Below are 14074 nucleotides of genomic sequence, written 5' to 3'. Positions count from 1 at the left end.
ATATTAAAAGAGATGGTGTCTAAGACTAGGAGCAAGAACCAAGAAAAATGTAGTCCCCAAAGGAGCATATCCTCCACTGCCCTTTTCCGATGTGGTCCAATGAGGATAATGGCAAAGGAAGTACTGCTCAGGGAGGGTGGGGTCAAGAGTTGTCTATAACAGTGGGCTGGGGAAATAGAACCAGAGCAGAATGAGCCTAATGGGAAGGCATTTCTTCCCTCTTCCCATGGTGGAGAGTCCTCACGTTTGCCCAGTTGTATTTCAGAATTGCTATGCTTGACAGACAGTTTTAGTTTTGGCTCACAGGTCTACAAATGAAGAAGAGCTGTATCTGGACCTGATGTCAAGGTGATAAAAAAACAACCCTGAAATTAGAATCTGATGCTGTGATGGTACATCATTTAAGCTGTTTTTCTTGAGGATGGGGGGTATATTATTATGAAGAGTGAGAAATGACCAAGAGAGCAGACTGTGGTCAATTTTATTATTGTTTCTCACTATTCACTATCGTTTCCTGTAGGGGACTATACATCCCTGTCGATTGCCATGTATCTTGTGGTGTCCCTCCCTGTGATATAGCCTCCTCACTGGTCGCAGGTTTGTCCAATAAAGTGTGATTCACCTGATATGTGCCACTTTCCAGTAGAAGTTTTAAGATGGTTTTACTACTGCTCCTTTTCCTTTGCCATGAGACTGGGATAGGAGCTACTCCCTCCTTTCAGCCTGAGCCCTGGAATGAGGAGGACATGGAACAGAGCCAAAGCTGGCTCACAGAAATTTTTTATTGATTTCAGAGAAGAAGGGAGAGGGAGAGAGATAGAAACATTCATGATGAGAGAGAATCATTGATCAGCTGCCTCTCACATACCCCCTACTGGGGACCAGCCCTGAACCTGGGTCTGTATCCAACTGTGACCTCCTGGTTCATAGGTCGATGCTTAACCACCAAACCACACTTGTGGGGCTTAACATTTTTTTGTATAAGTTACTACTCAATACTGGTATAACTTAGAAAAGCAGACAGATATAGGATTTATCTCAGTGAGAAAAACTGAAAGGAAAAACAAGTCTCTGAAAGAGAATTTTAAACACAAATGTTGGAATAATAGTTATCCTTTGTGGAGAGGCAGGAGAATACAGGGAGGATCACATGGGTATTTAGGTGGTGAGTGTGTGGGTGTTCATTTTATCATTCTTTTACTTTGCAGTTATGATTGGCAAGTTAATAGATAGATAGGGCAAGCATATTACATAGTACATAGATATGTGTGTGCACATGTGCACATATATATACATAGTCTATAAACATTACTTTTATATGTATATATGTAAATTCTAATATATATATATATATATTCTAGTGTTCATATTAAACATTTCCTAATTATAAAATGGGAAAAGTATATTAAACCTATGAAACAGTAAACTGAACATATGCTTTGACTTGGGCTTCTTCCCCAAACCACACCAAATGACAGCATAAGGACTAAAAGAACATAAAGACAAGGAAAAGGAAACTGGGAGAGGAGAAATAGCAACAGAATTTTGACTTAGCAGACCAGGGAAAGCTGGAAACTAGACTTGCAGTTTGAGAAGCCCAGACTCAAAATGATGTAAGTCCAATTACTCCAGAAAAGTCTAGGAACTGTCGGTACAATGTCTGTCTGAAGACGGGTGTTCAGTTAAGGCTGAAAACAAGAGAGTCACCTTAAAATCCTGTCCTCTGCAGTTGGGTCCAGATCCACATTCCCACCAGCAGCAGCCGCCGAGTCACTGCTTCTTCTCTACCCTGCAGAAGACTGGAGATTTCATTCTGAAGATGCCGGACTTCAGGACACCAGGCAAAGCTGATGACAAAACTATTCCTAAAGAACAGGGAGCTGAAATAACAGTCCATGGTGGACAGTGTTTTTCCAGTTTTTCCTGTATTTAATGCAGAATTACTCTGAGATAATAAGCAGTTAATGCTACCAAGTGATCAAAGTGATCATTCTTCTAGGGCGGCTACAACTCCTAAAATGTGGACATGTGGGGAATCCTCAGTTCAGTCATTCAAAAATGTATTTCTTGAGTAACTACTATGTGGCGAGAACTGCCCTAAGCAGAAGAAATACAAGAAAGAAATTATCCCTTGCTCTGCCAGGAGGTGAGTGTTGGAGGGGATCAGGAGACAGTAAACAAATACACAAATAATTAACCATTATTGGTGACCAACCATTCTGGTAAATATTTTATAGATTTTAAAAAATTAACTGCTATGGCATTAATACCAGCTACTCAGAATAGACAGCAGTGGTGGACAGTTCCAGTGCCTCTCAGATAAAGAGCATCACTAAATATAGTATATATTCACAGTACATATATTTATATTCATAATACATATGAGAAAAAATATAGCCTCTCAAAGTTCGGATATTTCACATTTATTATTAAAACTGGCAAAATAAAAGCAAAACGCTTATGATGCACGAGTATGGCCTTATTGTCTAAAGGCCATACCCATGATATTAAAAACAGTTGAACTATAATTCCATTTTTGAGGGTCAGGTGACATGTCATTCTATTTAAACACACCTGGTTTTCCACACCTGTAGGACAAATGAGGAGCAGTGGGAATAATCATCAAATCCTGGATTATTAGATGACTGAACAGCTCTCCGATGCTCACTGTGTTTTTACACGACGTTAAAATTGTTATTTTAGGGGATAAAGATGAGAGCAGTAGTCCATGAAATGTTGAATGCAGCTTTTTCAGATGACAACTTGGAGTTATCATAGAAGTTCGTTCCCCCCCCCCCCCGTCCCTTAACTGTAGGATCTGGGGTCTTAAATTTGGATTATGGAAGTCAGAAAGGGTAGGAATCTAAAGGGTTTAAAGAAATCACCTACAGAGAGGAGGTTAAAAAAGAGTCCTCTTGATGTGTTTTGAATTCTTCGAGAGTATCTATCTTGTACAAAGCAGCCTTTTTTCTTTCCTTACTCAGCTCTTTCTGCCTCCCTCACGCTCTTTCTCTCTCCTATCCCCCATTTCAAACTTCAAGGTCACCTCCTCCTCGCGGTGGGTGAATGATGTATGGGAGAGACCACCCGGCTGGGCCCACCGCGCTGCAACTGCCACCCTGGGTCCAGGAAGGTTCAGGAAGCCCCCCCATTCAGAACGCTTTGTATTTTTTGTTACATTGTTCTCCCAGCCCTGGATAAAAAACATGGCATGAACAATAGAGCTGTGTGAGATTTAAAATATCTGAATACATAATAATTTCACCCAGCTTTCAGAGAAAACTCAAAAGTAAATAACAAAAACCACTCCTCAGAATGTGTGAACCTAAATTTTCAGTCACTTTGGAAGCATTCTTTTCTTTTTTTTCCCTGGTTTTTCATTATCTAGGCCAGTTGGCAATAAAACAGCATTTAATTATACATAAACGTGAGAACTCTGGTGAGAGAATATGGGTTGTGATCTGGTCATAACTAGTTTAGGGCCAGATATTGTCCATTCTTGATGCCTTCGTTTTTATCTGCTTTCCCCCTATTCATTTTCTACCTTTATTTTCCCCTGCAGCTTTCCTTTCTTGACTTTTTTGCTTTTTCTTCTTTTTATTTTTGGTAAATGGTCTTCATTTTCTGTTCCCTTGCATTATATTCTCTTTTAAAAGTCCCATCTTTGCTAAGGTACAGCAGTTTCCTTGCAGGAAAACATCAACAACCTCCCCCCCCAAAAAAAGGACAGAAAACTATTTTGTTCAGGAAATAATTACCCTAAATTGGCAATTTTTTTTCAGCAATGTAAATCGCACTCACATTAATGAGATCACATCTTACAGTGAAAGGTACTTTCAGGGAACGAATGATAAAAAAACAAACAAACAAAAAAACAAAACATGCTCCATTTAAACCTGAAGCTTCTCCTGCAAATGCATTGTGAGCTTTATTTGAATAAAATGTATCCTGTGAATCTGTTGCTTCTCACGGATTTGGAGAAAGTACCCTGTTCTTCCTGTCAGTGGCAGGCAGCATTTCTTTAATTTCCCCCCCAATAATATTGCGGTACTCCAGTACTCATTTTAAAGATAGATGGAATTTTTTTTTCTCTCATAAAGAAGAACATTGTGGGGGAAAAAATGCTGGATGTGATTTCAGAAAATGTCAAAATATGTCAAACGCAGATACCACTCAAGGGTTTCATTAACTGAAGCTTTGGTGATAAGTGTCATCTTGTCAAAGACCCACCCATCTCTTCCAATACATTACCAAATGTACTAATTTCCTTGCTGAGCTTGATGTTTATTGTATAGCTGAAATTGAAAATGGTCGGTAATGGAGTGAGCTTCAATCCAAGACCAATTCTGAATCTAAATTACTTGCTTCTTTCAATAGCATCGACAGAGGAGAGCTTTATGCACCTTGTACCTAATCAACCCTTACTGTGACCCTAAATTCAGCAGTCTTCAGAGATTAATAATAAAATCCTCAGTTCAAACAATTATTTGCCCTGAACAAGTTGCCCATTTCTTATGCTGAGCATGAAAGAATGTGACATTATTTTTTAAAAGCTCTGCATGTTGTGGCCCACCATTTATTTTTGATCTCTGACTGCCCCCCCTCCCCGTTGCAGCCTGATTGCAAATCCCACATGCTTACTTGAATATTTTTTGGGGGGTGGGAGGTAGGAGTTGCAAGGTTTCTTTGTTAGCATCTTAACATGCCTGTTCTCATTCCATATTCCTTCCCTATGCCACTATGGTTGTAGTTTTCACAGCATAAATGAGATACATTCTATCAATATATATTTCTAAAGCTTTTAATACTGAGCTCTATTGGTCATGGAAAGCATGGCCTAATTCTGGCTTTGTACAAAACTCCTCAGAGCCTCCAGAAAAGAAACATAAAATTTCTGGAAAAATCAACTATATCTCTACTTTCTCAAATAAAAAATCAAATTCAGAGAATGTCTCCTGAGATTTGAAGCATCAATAATCTTTTCACAAACTGTTTCTCTTACTGCATTCCATTTGGCAGTAGAGCTGATAGCCTTAAGTGAGATAAGCTGAGCAAGATAAAATTCTCTTCTGCATATTTACAATGGGAAATATTCCTTCATATCCAAGGCCAGAATATTTTTTGATTTGGTGTTTTTAACTTCCTACGTCCAGTTATTCATTCGTGTGGTTATGGCGATAGGAACACTCAATCTCTGCTCTTCATTGCATTAAGGGGTTGGGGGAAAGTTCTGCAGCAAAACAGTAAAGGAAATATTCGGACACCCTAAATGGCTCCTTTGACTCCTCAGTGAGAGTCAGGCCTGTGTCCTGGAGCCTGCTGGTGGAGGGAACAGACCCATGGTGCATCGCCGCCCTAGAAACTCTGCCTGACATTTGGCATTGTCAACATTTCCTCTGGCTGTCTGCATCTGGAGGGAAACCTCCCCAAGGCCTGCCCTGGCTGACAGAATGAGCGTCTCCAGAAAATTCTCCTGCCCTTTGAGTGCATTTTCTTATGCCCAACAGCAATAACGGCCATCAAGTATTGATTATATAATATGTCTGCTGAGGTGGCAAGTGCATTATTGTTGCAAGAGGCCAAGAGGATGAGAAACTAGGTTATTTACGAACTCTCTCAGCCATTGAGCATTTCTTCCAGCAAGTGTCAACAGACAAAGCTGTCTCTGAACCTTACTTTACCTTATTCTGTGATTCCAATTGATGGATAATACAATGAGATGGCCAGCGTGTAGCAAGTCCTTTGAAAACGGCCTCATGTTTACCATGGAATGGACGTAAGTTGTTCATCACCACAAGGGGACAGTAGTCTTATGGAGGTCTGACACGAGGAAGGCTAGGAACAGCCCGTTAGGGCACCCCGATGCTAATTAGCAGCAGTGAATCGGTTAAGTAGACTTTGCAAGGCAGTCAGGGCATGATTTAATACTTTTTCTTTCATCCCAAAATATATAATAGATGGTATATAGTAAGTTGGCTGTGTATAGTGACAGCAATAAGAGCACTGAGCTTTTATTATAAACTGAATTACATCCCCGGTGTGGGGACACTAGACAGCGTATCGTGTATTAAGAATTCAGCTGAGATCACAAGCTTGCCTCACCTAAACCTTCTGTGATGTGATGAGAATGACTTTTGGTTGCCGTACATCAAAGAGGGTCTAGCCGGCTAAACAGTGATTGATCCATTCTCCTCTTTCAAGTCCTCTCTTCAAAAATAGCTTTAAAGCAATCATCTAATAAGTGTCAGAATAGAAGATAGAAAAATGTTAGTACAAGCGCTAGGCATATGCCTATACTAGCTAAATTTTCTGCAAGATGTTCAATGACTGAACAATGTTTTTAGAGTAAATGCTGTCATTTCATAAGAGGTACCAAATGGACTGCCAATGGCATGGAAATAATGCTGAGATTTTAAGTCATTTAAGGTAAATACTGTGATTTGCTAAACTGGTAGATAATTCTGTTAAGAAAATTTTTGAATAATTTTATTTATACCCAATATCTGGTATAGGAGTTAGATGTTTGCTTGGACACACACAAGCAATAATGTTTTTACGGTATTCATCCACAAAACTGCATTTATTTTTATTTCCCTCTAAGATGAACGCTGAGTTAAAGGGACCAACCATGTGAGTACCCATGTGGTGGTCATTGTGATTCTTCTCCTTTTCTCTGTTTCCTTGAAGTCAGATCTGGCCATATGATTTGCTTTGGACAATAAAATGTGAGACAGAGTGGCCCCTGTCACATCTGGGTGGGAGCTTTAGAAGCTAGTGGAGGATTTGCCACACCCTTGTTTTCCTGTCTTGATGACTATGGAAGCATGAGTCAAGAGGGAACCTCCTTCAATCTGGATCCCCGAGTCATTATTATGAGCAGACCTTCCTGCTGACCTACACCGGACATGCATCCTGAACAAGAAATAAGCCTGCATTATGTTAACCCACGGAGATTTTAGACCTGTTTGTTACCGCACCATAACCCAGCCTATCCAGACAGATGCATCCAGTGACACTGAGTAACTTAATAGTTCTATTAGGCCTCTGAGTAATGTAAAATGGTGTGGAGTAAGGCATCATCATGGCTCACATGCCTTCATTCATCCAGACAACAATTACTTATTAAGTATATATTATGCCAGGCATAGTTCATGTGGATGACAAATAATTGCTGCATGTAGTTTGACCTATTACCCTTTGTTACCTCTTTGCTAAATCCCTGAGGGGTAGATGAGTACTAAGGCTCGAAGTGTTCACTGCTTTAACATAAGTAATCAAGATCAAAAATAGCCTAAGATTTGTTAGATTTTGACATTTTTTAGTGAATGACTATTTCAGAGGACAATTTATTAGAGAAAAAAAATATGGGCTCACTTAAGAAAATCCTGAGATTTCTTACATTGGCCAAAAATTTATATTCTTAACTCCTACAATCCAGCCATTCCGCAACCACATCAGTTACTTGTCAGGGTTGCTCTCTTGCTCAGGCTGTACTCCTTGAACCCTCTTCTTAGCCCCTTCTCTTCATCTTTTAAAGATCAGCTCAAATGTCTTCTCTTCCACAAAATTTTCCTTTCTCTGCCTCCTCACAGCATCAGGTGCATACATTTACTTCGTAGTTATTTTAGTCTGCTTTACATTATGATTATTGTTTATATGGTATAATTTCTGACTGTAAGGTTCACCCCCCCCCCAAAGGCTATACATTCACTATAAAGGCTTTGTTTTATTTCCTTTATGTGTCTCTAATCTGACTTCCCTCTTCACAGCTCAATACACATTAACTGATATTTGAATTGATTTGAAAGATTTGTTTGGGTGTGACAGTGTATTTCTTGAAACCAACTGCAACTGCCCTGGTTTGGAATATTGAAAAAAACAACAACAAAGAACCCCTTTCAGCTCTAAAAGGGGCAGTTGTGAAGCTGATACTTTTGGCTACTCTTGGGGGAATTAGTTCTCTCTTGGCCAAGGACCAAAGCCTGCCTCCTGAACACCCATCACACTTAGCTAATTTCCATTCTCCCCGGGGACCAAGACAGAAAGACAAAAGAGGAAGGAAGTAGGCATTTCAGAAGAGTAACCCACCCACAAAGAGCCAGTTGAAAGGAAGAAATGAGGAGGGGCGGAGGGAGTTGGTGTTTAAAAAAAAAATTACCAAATGAATGAAGAATTTAAATTGCCCTTCTTCTCTGCATCATACCAATAACTCTCTTGACTAGCTACCTTCCCAGGATAAGTCCTGACTGCTCAGAGCTTGCTTCTACTGGAGCACTGATCAGAAACCCTCAGTGTTATTGCCGAAGATGCCAAGACATTCATCCTTCTCTCCCCTTCTCATTTCTCCTTCCTCACTTGACCTCACCACCCACCAACCAGACACCTGCTCTTCCCTCAAAGTGTAATCCCACGAGCAGTAAATATGAGAGGAGAGCATGTCGCTTTTCTCTCCTGGTTGATCAGCCACGTTGACCTCTTCACCCCTCATGCAGTTTCTAGCCTTTCATTCTTCAGCAAGATTGAGAATATCCATTACTTCAAACAGATGGAGGATTGAACCCTCATTTCCCCCACAAACTTGCCTTAAATACCTAAGATGGTTACTCAGCCATTTAGCCTGTTTCTTCATCTTATAAAATAGAGTTAAGTGCATCTGTGTAAAGTGATTGTTATAAGGATGGGTGAGATAGGGTTGTAAAGGCATATAACTGGTGCTCAGCAAATCTTACAGTTGTTATTACTAATAAATATTTCTCAGTTATGTTTCCGTCTCTCCATGATCTTTCCATCATGATGGTCTCGGTTGTGTCCCAGTGATCTTATGTCTGATACCATGCAGTCCCTCCTTAGTCAGCTTTCTAAAACTAGAGAGCAGAGCATGGCACCTTCACATATACCCCTTCCACACCTTCAAAACTATTACAAACTTCCCCCTCGTTCTTGAGAATATGTAAGAAAAGAATCTTAAACTAGGTTAGCACATGAAGGCTGCAGCAATCTGGCATCTGTATTCAGTCTCATTGTTCATTGTTCTCCTAATTGTAACTGTGATAGACGATTTCTCTAGCAGTGGTTCTCAACCTTCCTAATGCCGCGACCCTTTAATACAGTTCCTCATGTTGTGGTGACCCCCAGCCATAAAATTATTTTCGTTGCTACTTCATAACTCTAATTTTGCTACTGTTATGAATCGTAATGTAAATATCTGATATGCTATATGTGTTTTCCGATGGTCGCGACCCACAGGTTGAGAACCGCTGCAAGGAGTCTCAAAGAACCGCACCTCCCAGGGTCCATATAATAGCCCCTTCCCTGTTGAGACTGGGCTTGGCCATGTGACTTGCTTTGACCACTAGACATCAGCACATGTGACCCAAGCAGAAGTTGGTTAAGTGTTTACACACTGGGGCATCCCCTCTTGAATCTTTGCTGGCACCTTGAGGAAGTGTAGCCTGGTCCAGTCTCTTGAGAATGAATGACTTCTCAGAGAGAGATGCCCAGCTATCCTAGATATCCCAGCTGAACCTAGCCCAAGCCAACCTTTCAGATAAAGGTAGCTCCAGGTACCTGGCCAAGGCTAGAAGGAAACCTGTCTAGCCAACCCACACAACCATGGGAAATATCACAGCAGTGTTGCTTGGAGCCATGTTTCAGAGTAGGTCCTTACACAGCAATAGGTAAGTGATACAGTGCCTTTTATCGCCAACTATAGTTCTATGAAAGCATCAGATTTGTCACACACCACATCCCTTCAAATACTGTCCTTGTGCTTGTAATGCCCCTCCCCCTTGTCTATTCCGCTTTGCATCTCAGTGTATGCCGTGGAAGTTGCCATATACTAGTGTTCAGTAAGGGCTAAATGAATGCACGTAAAATTTGCCACAAAACCCCAAAAGATGTCCACTAAATCCACCATTGTTCTGATTGGGATTTTATTTTAAAATATATTTTTATTGATTTCAGAGAGGAAGGGAGAGTGAGAGAGAAATAGAAACTCTCACTGCTGCCTCCTGCATACCTTGTACTGGGGATTGAGCCTACAACCCGGCATATGCCCTGACCAGAAATTAAACCATGACCTCCTGATTCATAGGTCAATGCTCAACCACTGAGCCACACCCGCTGGGCCTGATTGGACTTTTAGATAGAAATGTATCCATGTTGCTGCTTTTATGAAAGAAAATAATGGAGATATGGAACTGTATACTCAGATTCAAAGCTACTAGAGAAAATGTCTCAGCTTAAAAAGAGATTTAGGTTTTAATAAAAATGAAACAAGTTCTTTCACTTTTTAGCAACTTAAAAATTATACTATCTGGAGCGAATAAAGTTGCTGTAGAGTAACATTCATTTATTGCTGGTGCCTGGGAAAATCAGGGTAAAATTTGTGAGATGAACTCTGATACATGTTTTAAGAAATACAAAATGATACAGGGTTTCTTTGATCCAGTAATTTCATTTCTGGCAGCCTAACTCATAGAAATAATCTAAAATATAGAAAAATAGGCACAAGAACATTGAGTGTGGCATTATTTGTTTTGAAAAGTGTAAATAGGTTAGATTCCCATCACCAGGAACTTGGCTCAATTAGTTTTGGTGCATCCATTCACTGAAGTGTCATATGGCCATTTCATAGTTATGAAGTCCATCATAGAAAATATGGAAAAGCAAATATTGAGAGAGAAAATTAGGGACACATAATCATATGCACCCAATAGTGACAGCAATAAAAAATATATAAATGTGAAAATAATTTCAGAGAATTATGGGTCATTTTCTTCCCCAGATTTTATGTATTCTTGTTATATTATTTTTATAATTTAAGTAGAACTTTTAGAAAACAAAAAGAAATAACATACATAATACCATTTAAAAACATAGCATTATAAAAGTAATTTCGAGGCTGGCTTTCACTTTAATTCTCTACCTGAGACTGACGTCTTACAGTAATTGCTATTGCATTACAGAATCTGGGGATCATGGTGTTCTACCATCTGGTCTATGCCATCTCTTTAATCAATATTTATGAATATGCTTTGCAGGGGTTTATGTCATTGTATCTTATAGAATATTTTTTTGTTTTTAAATTAAGTTATTTTGTGAACATTATAGGTAGTTATTGCCTTTTGCAGGGATAATTTATATCGGTGGTGGTGAAGCTCTATGCCAGATGTATTCACATATTCCATTTAAGGAGCTTCAGTGTGGACAGGGATTTTATCCCAGTCCCAGACACAGGCCCAAACAAAATCACTGGAGCAAGACTCATAATACGTTCCCAATGATTTCAACTCTTCCTGGGGGTCTCCAGACTCCAAAATCTTGTTCTCGGCCATTAGGACTTGCACAAGGCCCACTCACACACTCACAGTTATATTTCTGCTGGCATGATTTGCTTTCATCAAAACTCAATGTGATATACAGATGATGAATCACAGAATTGGATGCTTGAAACCAACATAATTTTATTAACCAATTTCACCCCAATAAATTTAATGAAAATGAAAAACCTAAATTGGCCCCAACTGATTCTTCTCCTGACTTCCATATGTCTCACATTGCTACCCACTTTTGAAGTCATTGTAACTCCCAAATCAGAAAATTAACGATTTTTCGCTCTCTTTCGCATAAAGCCAGTCTGTTTTGATAATGCTACTCACATCCAAACCCTCCTCTTTGCTTTTCCCTTCCTCCATGCTTATTTAGGTTTTATCACTACTTCAGAAGCCTCCTAATTAGTCTCTTTGCCTCTTCTCTTCTCTGTCTAATACCACTGTTATCCGAAGATGTTTAGAGTGGTCATCCAACTTCCAGGACACCCCCAGAATTTTGGTACATGCCTCATTACCAACTGGGTTAAATTAGCTGCAGCATGTAAAGCTCTCCGTAATTTAGAGTCAATCTACTTAGCTTCTCTCTCAAGGCTGACACAACCCTGAGGGCCCCATTTGCATGATAGAATACATCTGCAGACTGTACCCCCAGAAAGGTGTAACCGTACAACATAGTGTGAATGGTGCTCCTGGAGCTGTGCAACATGGGGCTCTGTAACCCTGTTCTTTTCTGTATCGGCTTGGCAAACCCCCTTCTCTGAAAAGGCCCCTTTAGCCTCTGCATCCTTGGGCCATCTTTGCCTACCAAGTCTTGCCCACTTATTAATATTCCTTCTCTTGGAAGCCTTTCTAGGTTTGCCCAACCCTTTTCCTTTCTCCTGGTATTACTCTAATTACATTTGTTAAGTTCATGTACTGAGATAGGTCAGAATCGGACAGAAATAATGTTTAATCCTTCCTCATTTGAGCACTATCTCCATGACCTTGGACAAGTTACTTCACTTCTCTATGCCTCATCTGCCTGTAAAATGGAGATAATATTACCCATTCCCACAAAGTGCAGGGGAGATTAAACAAGATCATAAATGTGATATAACACAATTAGCATGGTTCCCTGCACATCATAAGGCTTCGCATACACTAATTGTAGTGGTGGATGTGGCAGCTACTGCTGAGGGGATGGCCGTGGCGTTTATTTATTCTCCTCGCTGGGAAAGTGTCCAGGGAGAAGGTTGGATGCCAGGCTCTGCCACTTACAAGCTGCAAAGCCTTGAACAAGTTCTGAACCTTGTTTTCCTTTCCAATAAGATGATCAAATAACACAATGGATAAGAAGATGCTTTGTGGATAGGCAGGCTATGTAAACGCAAGGTGGCAACATCAGCATAAGCACATGGATGGCAGGGTTTTCATTTATCTCTTATTCCCCTCGGGGCCTCATCCACTGTGTGGATAAGTATGCTCAATCTACCACTGTATATACAACCTGTATATACAAATTTGAGCAAAACGTTGTACATGAGTCCAAAGACTTAAGGAAGAGCCCAGCTGACATGGCACAGTGGTTAGTATCGACCTATGAACCATATGCCGGGTTGTGGGCTCAATTCCCAGTGTGGGGCATGTAGGAGGTAGCCAATCAATGATTCTCTCTCATCATTGATGTTCAATCAATGATTCTCTCTCATCATTGATGTTCCTATCTCATTCTCTCTCATCATTGATGTTCCTATCTCATTCTCTCTCCCTCTTCCGTTCTCTCTGAAATCAATTTTAAAAATTAAATTAAATTTAAAAAGAGTTGGGAGGGATTTTAGAGATTGTTTTAATGCCTGTAAAAAGATTCAATAGCTGAATTCAGATCTATACCCAGTTTCTCAGGTTTTTCTTCCCATCCTTCTCTGCTGATTTTTATTTATTTATGATCTCCTAAATGAAAGAAGGTACACATTTAAATTATTAATGTTTAAGTTAACCCCAAACTTAGTAACATAGTTAAGGAAATCGATGGAAAGTTTTCCTAAATACAGTGGAAGAAATTGAAATAGTGGCTGCTGGAATTTAGCCCTATTTTTCTGTTAAATATTTTCTTTCTTCTGCAAGGAAGAGTAATTACTGTGGCTTTGGCCTGAGGCTCTAGAGAAGAGGTGGGTATAGATTATAACTGATGTAGGGCAAGCAAGTGGGATCAGACACCTGGGACTGGAATAAAGAGAGGGAAAGGGTAGGGGCAGACATCCTTAAACTGGGGGGGGGGAGGGGGGTATTTGTTTGCACTTCTTGAAAGCCACTCCTATTGTTATCATACTGACTCTATCTTCATCCTCCTTCCCCAACCCAACTGTGTAGAACTGTCATATGTACCACCACCACCAACACCCCTCAGACACTGGGAGTTCTTTGAGGTGAGGGATTCTATCATCTACATCTTTGAATCTTCCTTGGCACCCAGTCATTCTTTATATAGGCTTCATGATGATGGATGGATGACTGGATGATGAATGATAAAAAAGGGAATAAATACTGATAAAAACCCAGAGGGAGTGAGGAAGAAAAGCATAACAACTTACTCCTCTGCTGCCAGGGCTCAAGCACATGTTAGAATAACTTCTCAGAGATAGCTTGGGTTCATTTTATGTTAGCATCCTTTAAGACAGATTACCAGCTGGTGCCCCTGAGCTAAACTCAACCTAGGCACATATTTGTTTGCCCTTTCCATATTGGCCCACTGTTACGTAAAA

The sequence above is a fragment of the Myotis lucifugus genome, unplaced genomic scaffold (assembly GCF_000147115.1).
Source record: "Myotis lucifugus unplaced genomic scaffold, Myoluc2.0 scaffold_14, whole genome shotgun sequence".
Lineage (NCBI taxonomy): Eukaryota > Metazoa > Chordata > Mammalia > Chiroptera > Vespertilionidae > Myotis > Myotis lucifugus.
Note: the sequence above shows the minus strand (reverse complement) of the source record.